Genomic DNA, 22,267 nt, shown 5'->3' on the forward strand with positions numbered 1-22,267 from the left:
AAACTAACAATAAATATCTTTTAATCATCTACATCATAATTCAGGTCATAAAACTAACAATAAATATTTTTTAATCATATATATCGTTATTCAGGTCATAAAATTAACAATAAATATTTTTTAATCATCTACATCATAATTCAGGTCATAAAATTTAACAATAAATATTTTTTTAATAACTTACATCATAATTCAGGTCATAAAATTTACAATAGATATTTTTTAATCATCTATGTCATAATTCAGGTCATAAAATTAACAATAAATATTTTTAAATCATATATATCGTAATTCAGGTCATAAAATTAACAATATTTTTTTAATCATCTACATCATAATTCAGGTCATAAAATTTACAATAAATATTTATTTAATAACTTACATCATAATTCAGGTCATAAAATTTACAATAGATATTTTTTAATCATCTACGTCATAATTCAGGTCATAAAAGTAACAATAAATATTTTTTAATCATCTACATCATAATTCAGGTCATAAAATTAACAATAAATATTTATTTAATAACTTACATCATAATTCAGGTCATAAAATTAACAATAAATATTTTTTCATCATCTACATCATAATTCAGGTCATAAAATTAACAATAAATATTTTTTTAATCATCTACATCATAATTCAGGTCATAAAATTAACAATAAATATTTTTTCATCATCTACATCATAATTCAGGTCATAAAATTAATAATAAATATTTTTTCATCATCTACATCATAATTCAGGTCATAAAATTTACAATAAATATTTTTTTAATCATCTACATCATAATTCAGGTCATAAAACTAACAATAAATATTTTTTCATAATCTACATCATAATTCAGGTCATAAAATTTACAATAAATATTTATTTAATAACTTACATCATAATTCAGGTCATAAAATTTACACTAGATATTTTTTTAATCATCTACATCATAATTCAGATAATGAAATTAACAATGAATATTTTTAATCATCTACATCATAATTCAGGTCATAAAATTAAACAATAAATATTTTTAAATCATCTACATCCTAATTCAGGTCATAAAATTTACAATAAATATTTATTTAATAACTTACATCATAATTCAGGTCATAAAATTTACATTAGATATTTTTAATCATCTACGTCATAATTAAGGTCATAAAAGTTACAATAAATATTTTTAATCATCTACATCATAATTCAGGTCATAAAATTTACAATAAATATTTATTTAATAACTTACATCATAATTCAGGTCATAAAACTAACAATAAATATTTTTTCATCATCTACATCATAATTCAGGTCATTAAATTAACAATAAATATTTTTTAATCATCTACATCATAATTCAGGTCATAAAATTAACAATAAATATTTTTAATCATCTACATAATAATTCAGGTCATAAAATTAACAATAAATATTTTTTAATCATCTACATCATAATTCAGATAATAAAATTAACAATAAATATTTCTAATCATCTACATCATAATTCAGGTCATAAAATTAACAATAAATATTTTTTAATCATCTACATCATAATTCAGGTCAAAAAATTTACAATAAATATTTTTAATCATCTACATCATAATTCAGGTCATAAAATTAAACAATAAATATTTTTTAATCATCTACATCATAATTCAGGTCATAAAATGTACAAAAATATTTTTAATCATCCACATCATAATTCAGGTCATAAAATTAAACAATAAATATTTTTTAATCATCTACATCATAATTCAGGTCATAAAATTAACACAAAATATTTTTTTATCATCTACATCATAATTCAGGTCATAAAATTAACACAAAATATTTTTTTAATCATCTACATCATAATTCAGGTCATAAAATTTACAATAAATATTTTTAATAATCTACATCATAATTCAGGTCATAAAATTAACAATAAATATATTTTAATTATCTAAGTCAAAATTCAGGTCATAAAAGTTACAATAGATATTTTTTAATCATCTACATCATAATTCAGGTCATAAAATTAACAATAAATATTTTTTAATCATCTGCATCTTGATTCAGGTCATAAAATTTACAATAAATATTTATTTAATAACTTACATCATAATTCAGGTCATAAAATTTACAATAGATATTTTTAATCATCTACATCATAATTCAGGTCATAAAATTAACAATAAATATTTTTTAATCATATATATCGTTATTCAGGTCATAAAATTAACAATAAATATTTTTTAATCATCTACATCATAATTCAGGTCATAAAACTAACAATAAACATTTTTCATAATCTACATCATAATTCAGGTCATAAAATTAACACAAAATATTTTTTTAATCATCTACATCATAATTCAGGTCATAAAATTAACACAAAATATTTTTTTAATCATCTACATCATAATTCAGGTCATAAAATTTACAATAAATATTTTTAATAATCTACATCATAATTCAGGTCATAAAATTAACAATAAATATATTTTAATTATCTAAGTCAAAATTCAGGTCATAAAAGTTACGATAGATATTTTTTAATCATCTACATCATAATTCAGGTCATAAAATTAACAATAAATATTTTTTAATCATCTGCATCTTGATTCAGGTCATAAAATTTACAATAAATATTTATTTAATAACTTACATCATAATTCAGGTCATGAAATTTACAATAGATATTTTTAATCATCTACATCATAATTCAGGTCATAAAATTAACAATAAATATTTTTTAATCATATATATCGTTATTCAGGTCATAAAATTAACAATAAATATTTTTTAATCATCTACATCATAATTCAGGTCATAAAACTAACAATAAACATTTTTCATAATCTACATCATAATTCAGGTCATAAAATTAACACAAAATATTTTTTTTAATCATCTACATCATAATTCAGGTCATAAAATTAACACAAAATATTTTTTTAATCATCTACATCATAATTCAGGTCATAAAATTTACAATAAATATTTTTAATCATCTACATCATAATTCAGGTCATAAAATTAACAATAAATATATTTTAATCATCTAAGTCAAAATTCAGGTCATAAAAGTTACAATAGATATTTTTTAATCATCTACATCATAATTCAGGTCATAAAATTAACAATAAATATTTTTTAATCATCTGCATCATGATTCAGGTCATAAAATTTACAATAAATATTTATTTAATAACTTACATCATAATTCAGGTCATAAAATTTACAATAGATATTTTTAATCATCTACATCATAATTCAGGTCATAAAATTAACAATAAATATTTTTTAATCATATATATCGTTATTCAGGTCATAAAATTAACAATAAATATTTTTTAATCATGTACGTCATAATTCAGGTCATAAAACTAACAATAAACATTTTTAATCATCTACATCATAATTCAGGTCATAAAATTTACAATAAATATTTTTAAATCATATATATCGTTGTTCAGGTCATAGAATTAACAATAAATATTTTTTAATCATCTACATCATAATTCAGGTCATAAAATTTACAATAAATATTTATTTATTAACTTACATCATAATTCAGGTCATAAAATTTACAATAGATATTTTTTAATCATCGACGTCATAATTCAGGTCATAAAATTAACAATAAATCTTTTTTAATCATCTACATCATAATTCAGGTCATAAAACTAACAATAAATATTTTTTAAAATCATCTACTTCATAATTCAGGTCATAAAATTAACAATAAATATTTTTTAATCATCTACATCATAATTCAGGTCATAAAACTAACAATAAATATTTTTTAAAATCATCTACTTCATAATTCAGGTCATAAAATTAACAATAAATATTTTTTAATCATCTACATCATAATTCAGGTCATAAAACTAAGAATAAATATTTTTTAAAATCATCTACTTCATAATTCAGGTCATAAAATTAACAATAAATATTTTTTAATCATCTACATCATAATTCAGGTCATAAAACTAACAATAAATATTTTTTAAAATCATCTACTTTATAATTCAGGTCATAAAATTAACAATAAATATTTTTTAATCATCTACATCATAATTCCGGTCATAAAATTTACAATAGATATTTTTAATCATCTACGTCATAATTCAGGTCATAAAAGTAACAATAAATATTTTTTAATCATCTACGTCATAATTCAGGTCATAAAATTTACAATAAATATTTATTTAATAACTTACATCATAATTCAGGTCATAAAACTAACAATAAATATTTTTAATCATCTACATCATAATTCAGGTCATAAAGGGTTAATACATTTCATTTTAATTATAATTGAGATCTGAATAAAATTTGAACTTTTACATTTAGTCAAATCACGTGACCATGTGACATTCTCTGTGATTTCCATATCTCACATTTATAGCAGACTTTTACCTTTCTAAGTGACATCTCTTAAGTCAAAACAAAAAAAAAAAAAACAATTCTGGTGGCAAATCCCATAGCCGCGACGGCTCAGGATCAGCTTGCTATCATTATTACAGTTCTGAACCAGGTTTTCAACTTTCGTGATTTGTTTGTTATCAGAAACCATTTCATATCTAAATTGCATTATATTAAAAATGAAATCTATATCTATTTAAGTCAGATCAGCTTGCTTGGGCGTTTAAATTTTCTATCTGATTTCTGACTTCCGGTTTCAAAAAATTTGTTTGCTTACAAATTCCATGGCCACCCCATCTTAAGTCCACAGCTGCTATTCAAAGCATATACAAGGTCAACAATATTTTTTTGGTTAAACTTTTTTTCACATGTTTTTCTTACAAATAAACGTAATTTAACACCGTTGAGTAATAAAACTGATTTAAATTATAAATATTCAATATTTAACTATAATCATATGATGACCATATTTGCTGCTTTTAGTAGCGCTCATGTGGATTCTAATGATTGTTTTTTGGGGGTTTTTTCAGGCGTTACTTAAAAATATTTTCTCTTCAAAGAGGGGAAGATATAGAAACTTGGTTTTAGTAATGCTTTTAGTAGGGTCGCCTTGATTTTAATTAGTGCTTGCAGTAGTGCTCTGGAGGCTTCCTGAGTTTTTTTTTTGTTTTTTACTCATCATTTAAAATAAAAAAATGTTTTCTCAAGACAATATAATCTCAAAATCTTTATTTGAAACAGTTTTCATCTTAACCTTTAAGGACCGATGGGTATACTAGTAAAACTTAAAACCACAATTTTCAAGAGTAGTATCTCTTCTTCAAACAGGTTTCTTTATTTGAAACAGTTTTCATCTTACCCTTTAAGGCCCGATGGGTAGACTAGTAAAACTTAAAACCACAATTTTCGAGAGTAGTATCTCTTCTTCAACCAGGTTTCACAGCCATACAATAGAATAGTGCGGATGATAGAGCATGAGATATGCATCTTTTAGTACCAAGTTTGATTTCAAATCTAAACTGTATTACAGTAAAAACGAAATGTGTATAAAAATTAAAAACACAGATTTGCTCGAGTGTAAGTCTTTAGAAATGTCAAATTATCACATCAAAAATTTCTTTGAATTATTCAAACTGCTTGAATCAGTATGTTCTATTTGCAGTTCTTGCTGTCCCTTTCTTCCTGTTGTAACGCCTCGTTCGAGGAGGTGGCTAGGACTCTTATTTCACTGGATCTCGGCACGTGGTCGTCTAGGCTCCTCGGAGGTTGTTACATAATCTGGTATGCTGAAAGCGAATATCGAAGCGGCAGACAGGAAGAAAGACAACGATTGTAGTCTATCTACAAAAGCTTAATTCTCATAAAAATATGTACAAATGTTTTTACAATTCTCATTCAGATTTTGTAAGTTCTTTTCAAAGTCTCAACACTCTTCACAGACAGCGACCGACGGATGGATGAGGTGGGGAGGGGTCACGTCTCTTCTCTACTCTGATCTGAAACTCGGTTCGACTCTTCTCGCTCTTCTCTGAAAACTGACTAATTTTCGCACGACAGTCGTATATATAGTAAGGTAAGTGGATGTTACATTATTCTTCTCTCCATCTAACAGCTGTTGGTAGATGTCGAAAGCTCCTCCACCTAGTCGCAAGGGGATTACCTGTTCGACTCTGTCAACTCCCGAGAGCTTGCAGATAAGGTCCACTCTCTCTAACCAGTCTACAATAGAGGTTGTGCCGTCATATTCCAGTACTAATTTTAGATCGAACCTTCCTTCAGTCATAATGCCGAAATAGCTTAAATCAGTATGTTCTATTTGCAGTTCTTACTGTCCCTTTCTTCCTGTCCTCGATTCACGTAACTGAGACAAACAGTACAAAATCTCTTTCACCAAGCAAATGAAAGAATGCCGCGCACACACAAAAGTTCGACGTCTTTTATCACCGCAGGGGCGCCAACTCATGCAAATCAGTACCAACCGGATTTCCCGCCCCATCATGCAAGTGCAGTATCATTTGTGCATTGGACACAACAGCGACCGGTTCGTCATACATTGTCTACACTCCTCCCTGATCCCTGGTCGCGCTGGTAATCTTCGGCATGTATTTCGCCACAAGGGTGGTTCTGGGATCTCTCCATTCTGTGTAGTCTGTGGGTCAGGCAGTGTCATACTCTAATATCATCCGAAGTCTCATCTGCTCTGCCAGGTGGAATGGCATCATTTTAGGTTGGTTGTCGGCCAGGCAGTGTAATACATGCAGCGTCATCTGAAATCTCATCATCCGCATTACCAGAGAGGAAGGTATACGTTCGGGGTCGTATATCCTTCACATGGCACGGAACACCATCAACACCAATGGCTTGTGGGCTGATCACTTCCGTTACTGTTCCTTCTTCGAAATTGGATATGCATCGATAACCTGGTGGTTTTACCCATACAGAGTCACACACATGGTATTGAGTTTGTTCAGACGCTGGTAATGTGGGCACTGGGTTGATGTTCTTCACCCTAACTTCATATCTATAGATCCCGTTGGCAGGTGCAGTACATGATGATGTATCGTCCTTGCGCGTGACATTGTACCAATACACTGCTTCCTGAACAGTGCATCTCGTTCTGGCTGCAATCCGCTTAATACTGCGGTGACATCGTTCTGTAATGGCATTGCCTGCTGGCACATATGCACACCGAAACTGCAGGCATACTCCCCAACCAGCGGAAAACTCCTTGAATTCCTTACTGATAAATGCTCCAAAAATATCGACTCAAGATGCTGAATGATGTTTCCCGTCCCATCATGCAAGTGCAGTGTCATTTGTGCATTGGACACGACTGACTCATCATACATTGTCTACAAAGTTATAGTTTGCTTAAAGCATTGTTTCTGTTGATAAAGTGGGACCAATTAGATTGACAACCATTTTTTGGACTTTATCCAAGATGGTAGATGCACCAGCCCAGATATGGCGGCAATACTGCATGCATAGACGAATGGTGGTGTTGTTGAATTAGCATATAAAAAAACAATGACAATATTAGAAGGAATTTTCAATCATATTACGTTTATTTACCAACATAATGTGTCGTACAAGATGTTGATATCCCTAATTTTCAAGTGTAGTATCTCTTCTTCATCAGCCAGGTTTCACAGCCCTACAATAGAATAGTGCAGACGAGAGCTTGATATGTGCAGATTTGAGTACCAAGTTTGATTTCAGATTTAAATTGAATTACAGTAAAAACAAAACGTATATAAAAATTAAAAACACAGATTTGGTTGAATGTAATTCTTTAGAAATATCAAATTATTACATCAAAATGAATTCAAGAAATTCTTTATTGAAAGCAAAAGATTTTATTAGTAAAACAGGTGCAGGACTGCAAGGCATTAAGAACGTTTCAGAATTGCAAAAAACACACAAAATTACCTCAAAGCAATAAATAAAAATAAATACTGATATGGTGAAAACTTTGTGAAAAGAAACATTACACAACTGAAGTTGTGGGTTTAGAAAAGTTTGAATTTTGAGGATCTTTAATGCGCAATTTATTTTTTTTTTAAATTGCCAAAGAAAAAAAAAACTTGGTGCTTCTACAGAATTTGAACTGAACAAAACCGACTTTTGGCAAACGAGATTTACATAAAAAAAAAAGTCAAACTCAGCCATTGTCAAAAAAAAAAAACATGTATCAAGTGTAAGGAAAACAGTCGACTAGAATAGGGTTTCCGAGGCTGAGAGGTTCTGGAAGCCATTTCTTAAAGAGGATCAAATGCTTCATATGGAAAAATTAAATGGCTGCAGACATTTAATTTTTTTTTTTTTACTGGAAAGAGATATACAGTATAACCCGGGTATAAAAGACTTCCTATTCTCTCTTATATCCGGGTTATACTACATTAACACAGGCTCTAATTTGGGACGAGAAAAAAATCTCTTATATCCGGTTTACACTGTATTACTACATTTGCAAAGAATCGGAATCGGTAATTGTATCGAAATCGGAAATTTAGTACAGAATACATAATTATATCAGAATCAGAAAAAAAACGTTCCAATCATCCCATCACTAAGACACACCACAACGTTAAAGAGACATCAGTTATATAGTGAGGATGATGGGCTCCGGAAGCCCTTTCTTTAAGAGGACCAAATGCTTTATATGGAAAAATTGATGGCAAATGATGGACTTAGTCATTTCTTTTTTTTTTTATGGTGTAGAACTCAAATTTACATACGTTAAAGCCTAAAACTGCACCGTTTGTTCATTTTCACCAGGATTTGACATCCCCTGGGGGTTTTTCGGGCTAAATGGGAAGGGGAGGGGCAATGCTGAACTTTTTTCATTTTTTTATGCCTCGTTCACTGTGCACTCACAGGAGAGCACGCATGCTTCACTTGTTTTTGTTTTTTTTTATTGTGGCTTCCGATTTGATAAAACGCTTCATTGGTTTCTGGCTTGTTGCAGAAATCTGCTTCAGTAAAAGTCGGTGTTGTTTGGTTGAAATTCTGTAGAAAAAATACCAAAAAGAACTTTTTTTTTTTTTTGTTGGTAAACCAGAGTTATTTGTGGATTTTAATTTTTTTTTTTTTTTTTTAATACATTTTTGATAGTTTGAACTTTTAAAAGAAAAAAAAAAAAAACATGCATAAAAATGTTCGGGATGGAAATTTTTTTTTTTTTTTTTGTTTTTTAAGAAGAGAGTTGGTTTCCCAAGGAAAGGATTGTGTGAAGGCGCCACAGCCAAATGGCCACAAATTTCCAGGCAAGATATGAGCAGAAAGTAAGGACAAACAAGAGAAGATAAATTCACATTGAGCAAAAGAAGAAAAAAAGAATTTTTAAAAATTGAGGCAAATATTTTTTTTTTTTTTAAATAAAGGAGATTTCCAGATTTATGCCATGTGTATTTTTTTTGTGTGTGTTTTTTGTGTTTTTCTTGTGTGTGTGTTTTTGTGTGTGTGTGTGTGTGTATTTTGTGTGTGTGTGTGTGTTTGTGATTTGTGTTTTTGTTTTTTGTGTTTTTTGTGTTTTTCTTGTGTGTGTGTTTGTGTGTGTGTGTGTGTGTGTGTATTTTTGTGTGTGTGTGTGTGTTTGTGATTTGTGTTTTTGTTTTTTGTGTTTTGTGTGTGTGTTTTTGTGTTTGTGCTTTTTGTGTGTTTTTTGTGTTTTTCTTTGTGTGTGTGTGTATTTTTTGTGTGTGTGTTTGTGTTTTTTGTGTGTTTTTTGTGTTTTTCTTGTGTGCATCTTTTTTTTGTGTGTTTTTTGTTTTTCTTGTGTGCATGTTTTTTTTTTTTGTGTGTGTGTGTATGTGTGTTTATTTGTGTGTGTGTGTGTGTGTGTGTGTGTGTTTATTTGTGTGTGTTTTTTCTGACCTTATCAGAGTTAGTATGGCTCAGAGGATAAAGTGAGACCAGTATGGCACAAAAAGGTATTAGACCACATGATAATCAGAAGAGGGTCAGACAGCATAGTCCAAGAGGCAGAAAAACAAGAGGCCCTAAGAAGAGACCCCAGATTATACAGCATGAAAATGGAGAAGTAAATACAGTATGGACCCCGAGAGAGACAAGTAACATTCGGTTTAGATCAGAGGGTCAGACAGATCACAGAGGTCAGAAGAGAGAGTCGGGCAGAGCACGGAGGTCAGACGAGAAAGTCGGACACAGCAGGGAAGGGCACAGGACTCCTACATTCATATTTGAAACAAATTAAGACTAGTGATCTGATGATGATAGATTTTGAAAAAAATCATAGCCGAAACATGTATGCGTTTGTGTAGCCAACAATGCTTGTATTGATAAAGAAAATTGCACAATTATACAGGGTGTCCCAATAAAATGTATACACTCTTTAAATGGCCATAAACCCAACATTTATTATAAGAAAAAGAAGTTTCATACATCAAAATACTGTGAGCAAATATAAATTACAAACTCTGAATAACTGATGCTAAGAAGAAGGTTAACCATTAATGCATTTTTATGTAGAAAAAAAAAAGATTCAGAGAAAGGCAGCAGAGGAAGAACTTAAGAGTTTGTTAAAACGAAAATAATGCATAAAAAAATGCACTGTTGATTTACTAATATTAGACTGGGTTAGTGTTTAGCAGAGTTGAAGAAATGTGTAAGATTGTAAGTTATTTGGGCTTTCCAGGGCTTAAAAAACGGCTAATTTTCATAAACATAAACAGATGTTGATATATCATTGCGAAATGGACTTGGACATTTCATTTAGGCAATAAAAAATCCCATTAATTTATGAGGATTTCTGTCATCAATCTCATTTGGATGAGAAAAAAATTGCCTTTAGATTTATTTGTGTTAAAAAAAAATTGCAATTTTATTTGAGTAAGAAATAATTTGCCATTAATTTTGTTTGGATAAGAAGAAATCTGTCATTAATTAAATTTGTGAAAAAAAATGTCATTAATTAAATTTGTGAAAAAAAATGCCATTAATTAAATTTGTGAAAAAATTGCCAATAATTTATTTTGTGGAATAAAATTGCCATTAATTTAGTTTGTGAAAAAAAAATTGCCATTAATTTATTTTGTGAAAAAAATTGCCATTAATTTATGGAAAAAATTGCCATTAATTTAATTTGTGAAAAAAAAATTGCCATTAATTTATGGAAAAAATTGCCATTAATTTAATTTGTGAAAAAAAAATTGCCATTAATTTATTTTGTGAAAAAAATTGCCATTAATTTAATTTGTGAAAAAAATTGCCATTAATTTAATTTATAAAAAAAATTGCCATTAATTTTATTTGTGAACAAAATCTACCATTAATTTTATTTGTGAAAAAAATTGGTATTAATTTAATTTGTAGAAAACATCACCATTAATTTAATTTGTGAACAAAATTGCCATTAATTTGATTTATGAACAAAATTGCCATTAATTTGATTTATGAAAAACAATTGGTATTAATTCAATTTGTGAAAAAAATTGCCATTAATTTAATTTATGCAAAAAATTGCCATTAATTTGATTTGTGAATAAAAATTGCCATTAATTTAATTTGTGAATAAAAATTGCCATTAATTTGTGAAAAAAATTGCCATTAATTTAATTTGTGAATAAAAATTTCCATTAATTTAATTTGTGAATAAAAATTGCCATGAATTTGAATTGTAAAAAAATTACCGCTTATTTTATTGTGAGAAGAAAAAAGTTTTTTTAATTCTTGAAAAATTTTATACCTAATATCTAGTAAAGAAATTAAGTATTTCTAAAAAAACAAAAATCAAGCTGAAATGCATTTTTTTTTCTAAACATTTAACTTATAAAATTCATATTTTATCAACCTATATCCATATCTCCGCAACACTAGCCCAGTCCAAATAGAGCAAAGTGGTTGACCGTAATTGAGAGTGACTCAGCATAGGAAGTATTTAAAAGCATAATGAAATGAATAGAATGCGCAAAAAATTTTATCACTGTTGATTTACTAATATTAGACTGGGTTAATGTTTAGGAGAGTTGAAGAAATGTGTAAGATTGTAAGTTATTTGGGCTTTCCAGAGCTGAAAAATGACTAATTTTCATAAACATAAACAGATGTAGATATATGCTTGCGAAATGGACTTGGAGAAGGGAGATAACTCTTGAACACCACAACTGGCTCAAATTGGATGAGAAAAAGAAAAATTTAAAAAGAAAAAAAAAAAAAAATTTTTAGGCACTTCTGCATTACACCGACGGCGGCTATTTGTTTTTTTGGCGCGTTTCACTAAACTGTCGTCAGGTGGCGCTCCTCTCCATTCAAATTGTTACTTAATTTAAAAATTAAAACTTATAAATTTGTTGACCCTTCAACAGGTGCTCCCCCAAAATTAAAACTATAGTTTGTTACAGTGACAATTTTACTTCAATACAAAATCATTTAAAAAAAAACAAAAAAACAATGTTTTAATTAAAAAATTTCTCATTTAAATCATTAAATTGTTCAGAAAAAAAATCTAATTTTACTTTATTGCAAAAATTTTTTTTTAAATTCAATGTTTTATTTCAAAAAATGTTTCATTTAAATTATTAAATTGTTCAGAAAAAATCTAATTTTACTTTATTTCAAAAAATGTTTCGTTTAAATTATTAAATTGTTAAAAAAAATCTAATTTTACTTTATTGCAAAATTTTTTTAAAAATTCAATGTTTTAATTCAAAAAATGTTTCATTTAAATTATTAAATTGTTCAGAAAAAATCTAATTTTACTTTATTTCAAAAAATGTTTCGTTTAAATTATTAAATTGTTAAAAAAAATCTAATTTTACTTTATTGCAAAATTTTTTTAAAAATTCAATGTTTTAATTCAAAAAATGTTTCATTTAAATTATTAAATTGTTCAGAAAAAATCTAATTTTACTTTATTTAAAAAAATGTTTCGTTTAAATTATTAAATTGTTAAAAAAAATCTAATTTTACTTTATTTAAAAAAATGTTTCGTTTAAATTATTAAATTGTTTAAAAAAATCTAATTTTACTTTATTGCAAAATTTTTTTAAAAATTCAATGTTTTAATTCAAAAAATGTTTCATTTAAATTATTAAATTGTTCAGAAAAAATCTAATTTTACTTTATTTAAAAAATGTTTCATTTAAATTATTAAATTGTTAAAAAAAATCTAATTTTACTTTATTTAAAAAAATGTTTCGTTTAAATTATTAAATTGTTAAAAAAATCTAATTTTACTTTATTGCAAAATTTTTTTTTTAAATTCAATGTTTTAATTCAAAAAATGTTTCATTTAAATTATTAAATTGTTCAGAAAAAATCTAATTTTACTTTATTTCAAAAAATGTTTCGTTTAAATTATTAAATTGTTAAAAAAAATCTAATTTTACTTTATTGCAAAATTTTTTTAAAAATTCAATGTTTTAATTCAAAAAATGTTTCATTTAAATTATTAAATTGTTCAGAAAAAATCTAATTTTACTTTATTTAAAAAAATGTTTCGTTTAAATTATTAAATTGTTCAGAAAAAATCTAATTTTACTTTATTTAAAAAAATGTTTCGTTTAAATTATTAAATTGTTAAAAAAAATCTAATTTTACTTTATTGCAAAATTTTTTTTTTTAATTCAATGTTTTAATTCAAAAAATGTTTCATTTAAATTATTAAATTGTTCAGAAAAAATCTAATTTTACTTTATTTCAAAAAATGTTTCGTTTAAATTATCAAATTGTTAAAAAAAATCTAATTTTACTTTATTGCAAAATTTTTTTAAAAATTCAATGTTTTAATTCAAAAAATGTTTCATTTAAATTATTAAATTGTTCAGAAAAAATCTAATTTTACTTTATTTAAAAAAATGTTTCATTTAAATTATTAAATTGTTCAGAAAAAATCTAATTTTACTTTATTTAAAAAAATGTTTCATTTAAATTATTAAATTGTTCAGAAAAAATCTAATTTTACTTTATTTAAAAAAATGTTTCATTTAAATTATTAAATTGTTCAGAAAAAATCTAATTTTACTTTATTTAAAAAAATGTTTCGTTTAAATTATTAAATTGTTCAGAAAAAATCTAATTTTACTTTATTTAAAAAAATGTTTCGTTTAAATTATTAAATTGTTCAGAAAAAATCTAATTTTACTTTATTTAAAAAAATGTTTCGTTTAAATTATTAAATTGTTCAGAAAAAATCTAATTTTACTTTATTTAAAAAAATGTTTCGTTTAAATTATTAAATTGTTCAGAAAAAATCTAATTTTACTTTATTTCAAAAAATGTTTCATTTAAATTATTAAATTGTTCAGAAAAAATCTAATTTTACTTTATTTAAAAAAATGTTTCATTTAAATTATTAAATTGTTCAGAAAAAATCTAATTTTACTTTATTTAAAAAAATGTTTCATTTAAATTATTAAATTGTTCAGAAAAAATCTAATTTTACTTTATTTAAAAAAATGTTTCGTTTAAATTATTAAATTGTTCAGAAAAAATCTAATTTTACTTTATTTAAAAAAATGTTTCGTTTAAATTATTAAATTGTTCAGAAAAAATCTAATTTTACTTTATTTAAAAAAATGTTTCGTTTAAATTATTAAATTGTTCAGAAAAAATCTAATTTTACTTTATTGCAAAAAATGTTTCGTAAAAAAAAAAATCCAATCTTGCTTTAATTCAAAAATTGTTTTATCAAAATTATATTTTCTTGTACAGACTTTTCAATAAATGTTTTTACAATTATATATTGATTCATTTTTATACAATAAATATTTTTGCTTTTCAAATATTTTTCTGTTCGAAAAAAAAAATCTTGTTTGTTATTCATTTGCCATATTATTTGACAAAAAGAAATTGGAGTTATCGCCCCCTAACAATGGTGCCGTCCGTATAATGCAGAAGTGCCTTTTTTTTTAAATTAAAATTGTTTAAAAAAAAAAAAAAAAAAAGAAAGTCTCATGATCCTCTAAATGCTGGTGTGTTGATCAGACGGTCAAAACGAAATCGTAGTGAACAGATATCCAGAGACGACAATAACAGACGTTCCGATATTGTCGCATCGACGCTGTTAATGAATAAACGTTGACATCGAGAAGAATGCAGAAAAGTTGCGGGTGAAACAATGATTTGCTCGATGCTGGTCCGGGGGGGATGGTTGCTTATCCAACACATGGTGTTAAGAGACGGCAGTCAGTTGATGACCATCTAAGTATATAAGTTTTTTGTTTTTTTTTTTGTATAAATATTGTTGTTTTTTTTTTTAATTTCTTATTTAATCAACATGTCCAGCATCTTTGATTGTGATGTAACGCGATAATACGATCGCGATAATAATGGTGAGCACCACAAAGAAAAGAAAGAAGATATAAAACGACTCCTCGTCAAAGACATCTGTGAAGGCAGGAACGAGAGAGGCCAACCTGTTGACGAGCTTCTTTTCGACAGAGAACTTTGGCAGCATGATGAACGTCAGCGGGGATGTCAGAATCAAAATACGAATCTGGGTTTCTTTGCGGTCAATAATATGCGGCTAAATGATCCACCTTGGTCAGAAGCAGCAGCAGCAGCATCAACAAAGTCCGAGTTTGACCTTTGAACCTGTTAAGAAAGCAGATATTAAATTTAGAAGAAAAAAAAATATAAATCAGAAAAATCTTTCTTTTTTTCTTTTTTTTTTTCCACATCTGGATTTTATTTAAAACTAGAAGATGTACCCAGCATTGCCCGGTATTAAATGTAACGTTTTTATTTATTTTTTTCATTATTTTTTTTTTTTTTTTACATGCGTGTCACCGCTTATCAAGGCCCAGAGGCCACTCGAGGATAAGGGTTAATAGGTATACATTAGTCATTGTGATTTTAGCATAGTAAACAGTGGGAATTTACTTAGGGGGACGATTCAATTAGAACTTGTTCACATTGGACTTTTTCTTTTTTTTTTTTTTCATAGGCATCAACTCATTATCAAGGCAAAGAGGCCACTCAAGGATAAGGGTTCAAGAGTGTACAGTAGAAATTGGACAATATAATAATCATTAGTAATGAAAATTTGTTAAATTTGATAACTTATATGGAACGGCTCATCAAGAACTTATTTACGTTAGACTTGAACACAACCATATTGTAGTCAGCCGGAAAGCAGGAAAATGGAAGACAATTCCACAGGCGTGCAGTGCTAAGAAAAAAGCTTTGTTCATGGAATTTACGTTTAGGTTTAGGCACAGATAAAGAGTGGGGGGAATTATTGATAGTGTTTACAGCTAGACGGGTGTTTCTTGTGAAAGTTTGGCGAGGGGGGACCATAGATTGAAGCTCAGTCGAACACTTTCCATGAAAATAACGATACATCAGAGACAGACTCGGAACATCTCTTCTGTGAGATAGAGGTTGCAAGGAGGAGAAAAGGACATCTCCTACGAGATTATTATTATTACATTTTCATCCCAAACAAGGCACAGTGCAACTTTGATGTAGGAGGCTACTATCGGGGACACAAGTTGCAGGGATACTATATAGGAAGTTGAGCAGCAAGATGTCTGTTCACATTACATTTGAACTTCTGCATGTCAGTACAGTCAAGGAAGCAGGAACCTGGAAGAGAATTCCAAAATCTAGCAATTCTGAGGAAGAAACTATTGGAGTAGAAGCCTTTCTTACACCTAGGGATCTCTACTGTGTAGGGGTGGGACTTTGCTGCTTGTCAGGTTTGTCAGGGGTATTTACGTTGAGGTGGTACAAGGGCTTGTAGTTCGTTGGAGCATCCACCATTAAAATACTTGTAAAACGGGCAGAGGGATGCAATATTTCATCGATGGGACAGAGGTTGAAGCCTAGGTGACAGTTCAAGACCTACCAGGTTGGCAACTCTCTTTTGAACCCTGCCCAGGAGTGAGAGAGACTAGTAGTAGATGCAGCAGCCCAAATGTGACAACAATACTCCATACATGGGCGAATGGTGGCCTTATAGATCTCACCCCTTCGCTGTTGATGTCCCTAAATGCCAGAAAGCTTTCTATTCTAATAGTTTCTTCCCTCGAACAGCTAGACTTTGAAATTCCCTTCCTGTTGCTTCTCTGGCTGCAGAAGTTTAAATGCACCATAAACAAATATCTTGTTAATCTTTTCTAGACATGGCTCCAAATAGTAGCCTCTTACGTCCAAGTGGCGATATGCTTTGTAAGGGGTGAACATGAGTAAGCAAAAAAAAAGAAATATGCTTAAATATATTTAATATTCACACAGATTTTGTATTTATTAAGTTAATAAGAAATTTTTTTTAAAGAGTGTTTTTCGCTCTATCCTGCCTTGACAGAGTTCAAAATAGACTTCGTAGACTAGTGGGGAATGCCTTTTTCTCTTCCCTGCAACCTCTTTCTCAGGGAAGAGATGTTGCAAGCCTGTCTCTGCTTTATCGTTATTTTCATGGCAAGTGCCCGTCTGAGCTCCAATCTATTGGAGCTCAGACCTCCTCACCAAACATTCACGGCAAACACTCGTCTAGCTGAAAACACTATCAATAATTTTCCCCACTCTTTATCTGTGCCTAAACCTAAACGTAGATTCCATGCACAAAGCTTTTTTTCTCAGAACTGCACACCTGTGAACCTCTCTTCCATTTGCGTGCTTTCCTGCTGACTATAATATGGCTGTCTTCAAGTCCAATGTAAACAAGTTCTTGCAGAATTTTTAATTTTGATTTCAAATGATGTATTTTCAAATAAGTTTTTGTTATAATAACTTTACTTTATGTACTATTTTAGAGATCGTTTTTCACTTTATCTAATCATTTAAATTACGATCTGCAGAACAGATACTACACTTTGATCCCGGCCCGACTGAGGAGCGGAAAAAGCGTTTTAAAACAATTGTCTTCTTTTCAGAAGATGTAAAAAAAAGCAAATTCGCACAATTTTCTTATTTCAATTCAAGCTAGGCCGAAAAGCTGCTGAAACAGCTGGCAATATCAACAAAGCGTTTAATGCACAGCTCAATGGTGGTCTAAGAAATTTCGTGGCAGTCATGAGAGTCTTGAAAATGATGTATATATTATTATGGAGTTGCGATTTCAAAAAAAAAAAAAAAAATATTTGGGTGCCATCAGTTAAAATCGAAACCAAAAGCAAAACTATAGAATTCAAAGCTGGTGACGTTACCACAGTACCAACGTGACACGCATATGAACTGATTAAAAATAAATTAAGATGAATGTAACAAAATGTATAACGATTTTTTTCAATTTCAACCCATTTTTGACCGCTTAAAAACTATTTTAACCGGCTAAAGGCCCATAAAAGAATGGTCCATAAAAAATCCAATCATTTGAGGCCCCCTAGCGCCGCTCTGTGACTTTTAGTTTCAGAAGAGATACAGTTTGAAAATATGGAAACAGAGGGACATATAGCCTTTTATATATTAGATTTAAATAAACCCCCAACTACTTTTTATTTTTATTTATGAGTTACTGTTTATCAAGGCCAAAAGCTAGTCAAGGATGCTGCTGTAAATCAGGTGACAGTGTCAAGCACCAATTTCCAGCATCCACCGCATCACTTGGTCACCGGACACTCCAATGATGGACTCATCATAACCAGGTCGATCATGTCCTCACGAGAATCTGCTGGGCCACGAGCGTGCTGGGCTGCCATTATTTGTATTTATTTGCTTCCCCACCAAAGCAAATTAGGCACAAGGCCATTTTTAATGTGGGGTAAAACCCAGCTCCCCTAAAAGCAGGCAAAAAAAAAGGGGGGCACTCTGATTACTAAAAATAATAATTGTTCCAGTATAGAGGGTTTCCCCTCCATTGACTGGTACAAATTACCTTAAGTGCAGCATCTGCAGAACAGATACTACACTTTGATCCCGGCCCGACTGAGGAGCGGAAACCAGCAATAACATCGTCAGAGATGGTGAGTTTTATAAATTAGTTTTACTTTTTTTAATTTTTATTAATGAGTTACTGTTTATCAAGGCCAAAAGCTAGTCGAGAATGACGGTCAATGGGATTAAATGTTTGCTAGTTGAAAGATGAAGAACATCAAGAGAGGATTGAGGATGGTTAATGAAATGGGTACTTGTGCATTTAACGAACCAGACGTAACTCAGCGTTTGCTCGGCTTTGTCCGGCACATTATGTCAACAGCCGGATAAAACTGGGTGTTGTCAATAAAATAAAAACAGCGCTACAAAATAAAATGAAATTGTAAATGTAGAAACATCAAAAATATAAATAAGTAAATAAAATGCAAAGACCTACCGTTCATTTATGTTTTTTTTGTTATTATTATCATTGTGTGAAATTGTTTTCTATTTTCAAATAAATACATATAAAACACTTTTTGCAAACAAGTGCTCGACTGAGCTTCAATCTATGGTCCCCCCACACCAAACTTTCACAAGAAACACTAGACTAGCTAAAAATATTATCAATAATTTCCCCCACTCTTTATCTATGCCTAAACCTATAGTACTCAAAAAACTTCAATCTGAACTAGCGCCCATACTTACAAAACTGTTTAAACGTTGTCTTAAGGTGAATAGTTTCCCATCTCTCTGGAAAATCTCATCAGTATGCCCTGTATTTAAGAATTCAGGTGATCGCTCATCCCCCTCTCAGTACAGGCCAATAAGTCTCCTGTGCGTCATGAGTAAGTTGCTAGAATCTGTGTTAAATACAGAAGTAATCAACCATCTCAACAAAAATAACCTTCTTAGTGACACTCAATATGGTTTCCGTTCTGCTAGATCTACAGCAGATGTGCTTACAGTTATATCGCATAGGATTAGCAAATCTCTCGACGGTGGCAATCTTTCTAGGGCAATTGCTCTTGACATATCTAAGGCCTTTGATAGGGTATGGCATAAAGGTTTACTTCATAAGATCGCTAGCTATGGTATAGCTGGAAAAGTCTTCTCAATTATTAAATCATTTCTTTCTGATAGGTTCATAAGAGTAGTAGTTGATGGGCAAAAATCAGAAGCTCACAGTATTAATGCCGGTGTCCCTCAGGGGTCCATCCTGGGCCCAACTCTTTTCCTGATCTACATTAATGATCTTCCAAATCACATCCTTACATCATTTGTATACATTTATGCTGACGACACTACCATTTATGGTAGCACATCTAAGACAGTAAACGACCAAGTTCTCTCCAATTCTCTCTCCTCTGATCTTGAGCACGTAGTACAATGGGGAAAGGAATGGCTGGTTACTTTTAATGCATCTAAAACCAAGCTTCTCTCTTTACATCATCAACATTCTAATCCACATTTGGCATCAATTGAAATGAATGGCTCTCGTCTTCAGGAGGCCTCAAGTTTTGACAAGCTTCTGGGCTTGACCATTACTCCTGATCTTAAATGGAACACGTACATTAAATCTGTTGCCAAGGCCGCTGGAAAAATGCTGGGATCTTTCTATCGATCCAGTAGATATCTCACTGCTGATGCTATTCTCTATCTATATAAGAGCCAGGTACGTCCAAGAATGGAATACTGTTGCCACATCTGGGCAGGAGCTGCTAGAAAGGACTTGTCCTGCCTTGATAGAGTTCAAAATAGACTTCGTAGCCTCATAGGAGATGTCCTTTTCTCCTCCTTGCAACCTCTATCTCACAGAAGAGATGTTGCGAGTTTGTCTCTGATGTATCGTTATTTTCATGGAAAGTGTTCGACTGAGCTTCAATCTATGGTCCCCCCTCGCCAAACTTTCACAAGAAACACTCGTCTAGCTGTAAACACTATCAATAATTCCCCCCACTCTTTATCTGTGCCTAAACCTAGAGGTTGCAAGGAAGAGAAAAGGACATCTCCTCCGAGGCTACAAAGTCTATTTTGAACTCTATCAAGGCAGGACAGGTCCTTTCTAGCAGCTCCTGCCCAGATGTGGCAACAATATTCCATCCTTGGACGTACCTGGCTCTTATATAGATATTATTTCTTTAGTTATGTGTTCATTTGTTTTCCTGTCATGCCTGTCATAGAGTGTGGTGTCATCAGCATATATATCGATCTCAGAGGCAGTTTTGTCGGGGAGGTCATTAATAAATATTAGGAACAATAGAGGCCCAAGGATAGAACCCTGAACTCATGTAATACAGAACGATAGTGATGATGAGGAGGAGACAACATTTATATATATTACAGTTCTTTCAACACAGAGGAGAAGAGAAGAGGCATTTACAAACATTATTTTTTTTTTTTTTTTTACAGGGTAGTCACCACTTATCAAGGTCCGGAAGCCACTCGGGCATAAAGGTTATTGCGTGTACAGTAATCAATGGGATAGTATCGTAGTAATCTTAGTATTGGAGATTTGATAAAGTGTCTTACTGAAGGGGGCGGTTCATCAGGAATTTGTTTATGTTGGACTTGAAGACATCCAGGTTGTAGTCAGGCGGGAAACAGGCAAATGAAACAGAGTTCCACAGGCATGCACTTCTAAGAAAGAAGCTTTGTTCACGGAATTTACGTTTTGGTTTTGGCACAGATAAAGAGTGGGGAAAATTTTTTGACAGTAGTTTCAGCTAGACGATTGTTTCTTGTGAAAGATTGGCGAGGGGGGACCAGAGATTGGAGCTCAGACAAGCACTTGACATGGAAGTAACAATAAAACAAAGACAGGCTTGCAACGTCTCTCCTGTGGGAGAGAGGTTGCAGGGAAGAGAAAAGGGCATCCCCACTAAGCCACGAAGCTTATTTTGTACTCTGTCAAGGCAGGATAGGCTGTTTTTAGCAGCTCCTGTCCAGATGTGGCAGCAGCACTCCATCCTATGATGTACTTGGCTTTTATACAGATAGAGAATTGCATCAGCAGTGAGATATCTTATGGAGCGGTAAAAGGATCCTACCATTTTTCTGGCGACCTTGGCAACTGACCTGATGTACGTGTTCCATTTCAGGTCAGGAGTAAAGGTCAATCCCAGAAGCTTATCAAAGCATGGAGCTTCCCTTAGATGAGAGCCATCCATTTCAATTGATGCCAGATGGGGATCAGAGCACTGATGATGTAAAGATAGGAGTTTGGTTTGTGATGGAGGAGAGGAGACACATAACTTGGAAGGGTCTACAACGTTCGTTATAATTGACGATAAACACATTTACTTTTCGTTGACTTCTTTATTCACCGGATCGGCCAGTCGATGACATCAGGAATTCAAATTTGGATCAACATAGTCTAAATGTTCTCCCCTCGCTTCCGAGGTATCAACTTACCAGCTGATTGGCTCTCTTGCTGACTGACTAAAATCCGAACACATAATATGGAGAAATGTTCTTTGTCTGTGACATCAAAAGTGTGTTTTTCAAACGTGACCAATTTCACGTGGCTTTACATATGTTTGTCCAAACACACCCCTGGTGAACAAAAGAATCCTCAATTCTAATCTAACCTATTTTTAAACAATATAATTTC

At 30.5% G+C, this 22,267-nt stretch overlaps 1 long non-coding RNA gene across 1 annotated transcript in view; it reads right to left on the minus strand.

Moving 5' to 3' along the window:
* Positions 1-14,788: 14,788 nt before the first annotated feature.
* The window catches only part of LOC145269115 (uncharacterized), a 29,044-nt gene continuing 21,565 nt past the window's right edge, over positions 14,789-22,267 (minus strand). Inside the window, exon 2 of the long non-coding RNA XR_013864959.1 lies at positions 14,789-15,453. This is a non-coding gene — a long non-coding RNA (uncharacterized LOC145269115). The remainder of the gene's footprint in view (positions 15,454-22,267) is intronic.

Source organism: Euprymna scolopes, chromosome 45 (genome assembly GCF_053919585.1).
Source record: "Euprymna scolopes isolate OS-2025 chromosome 45, ASM5391958v1, whole genome shotgun sequence".
NCBI classification, from domain to species: Eukaryota; Metazoa; Mollusca; class Cephalopoda; order Sepiida; family Sepiolidae; genus Euprymna; species Euprymna scolopes.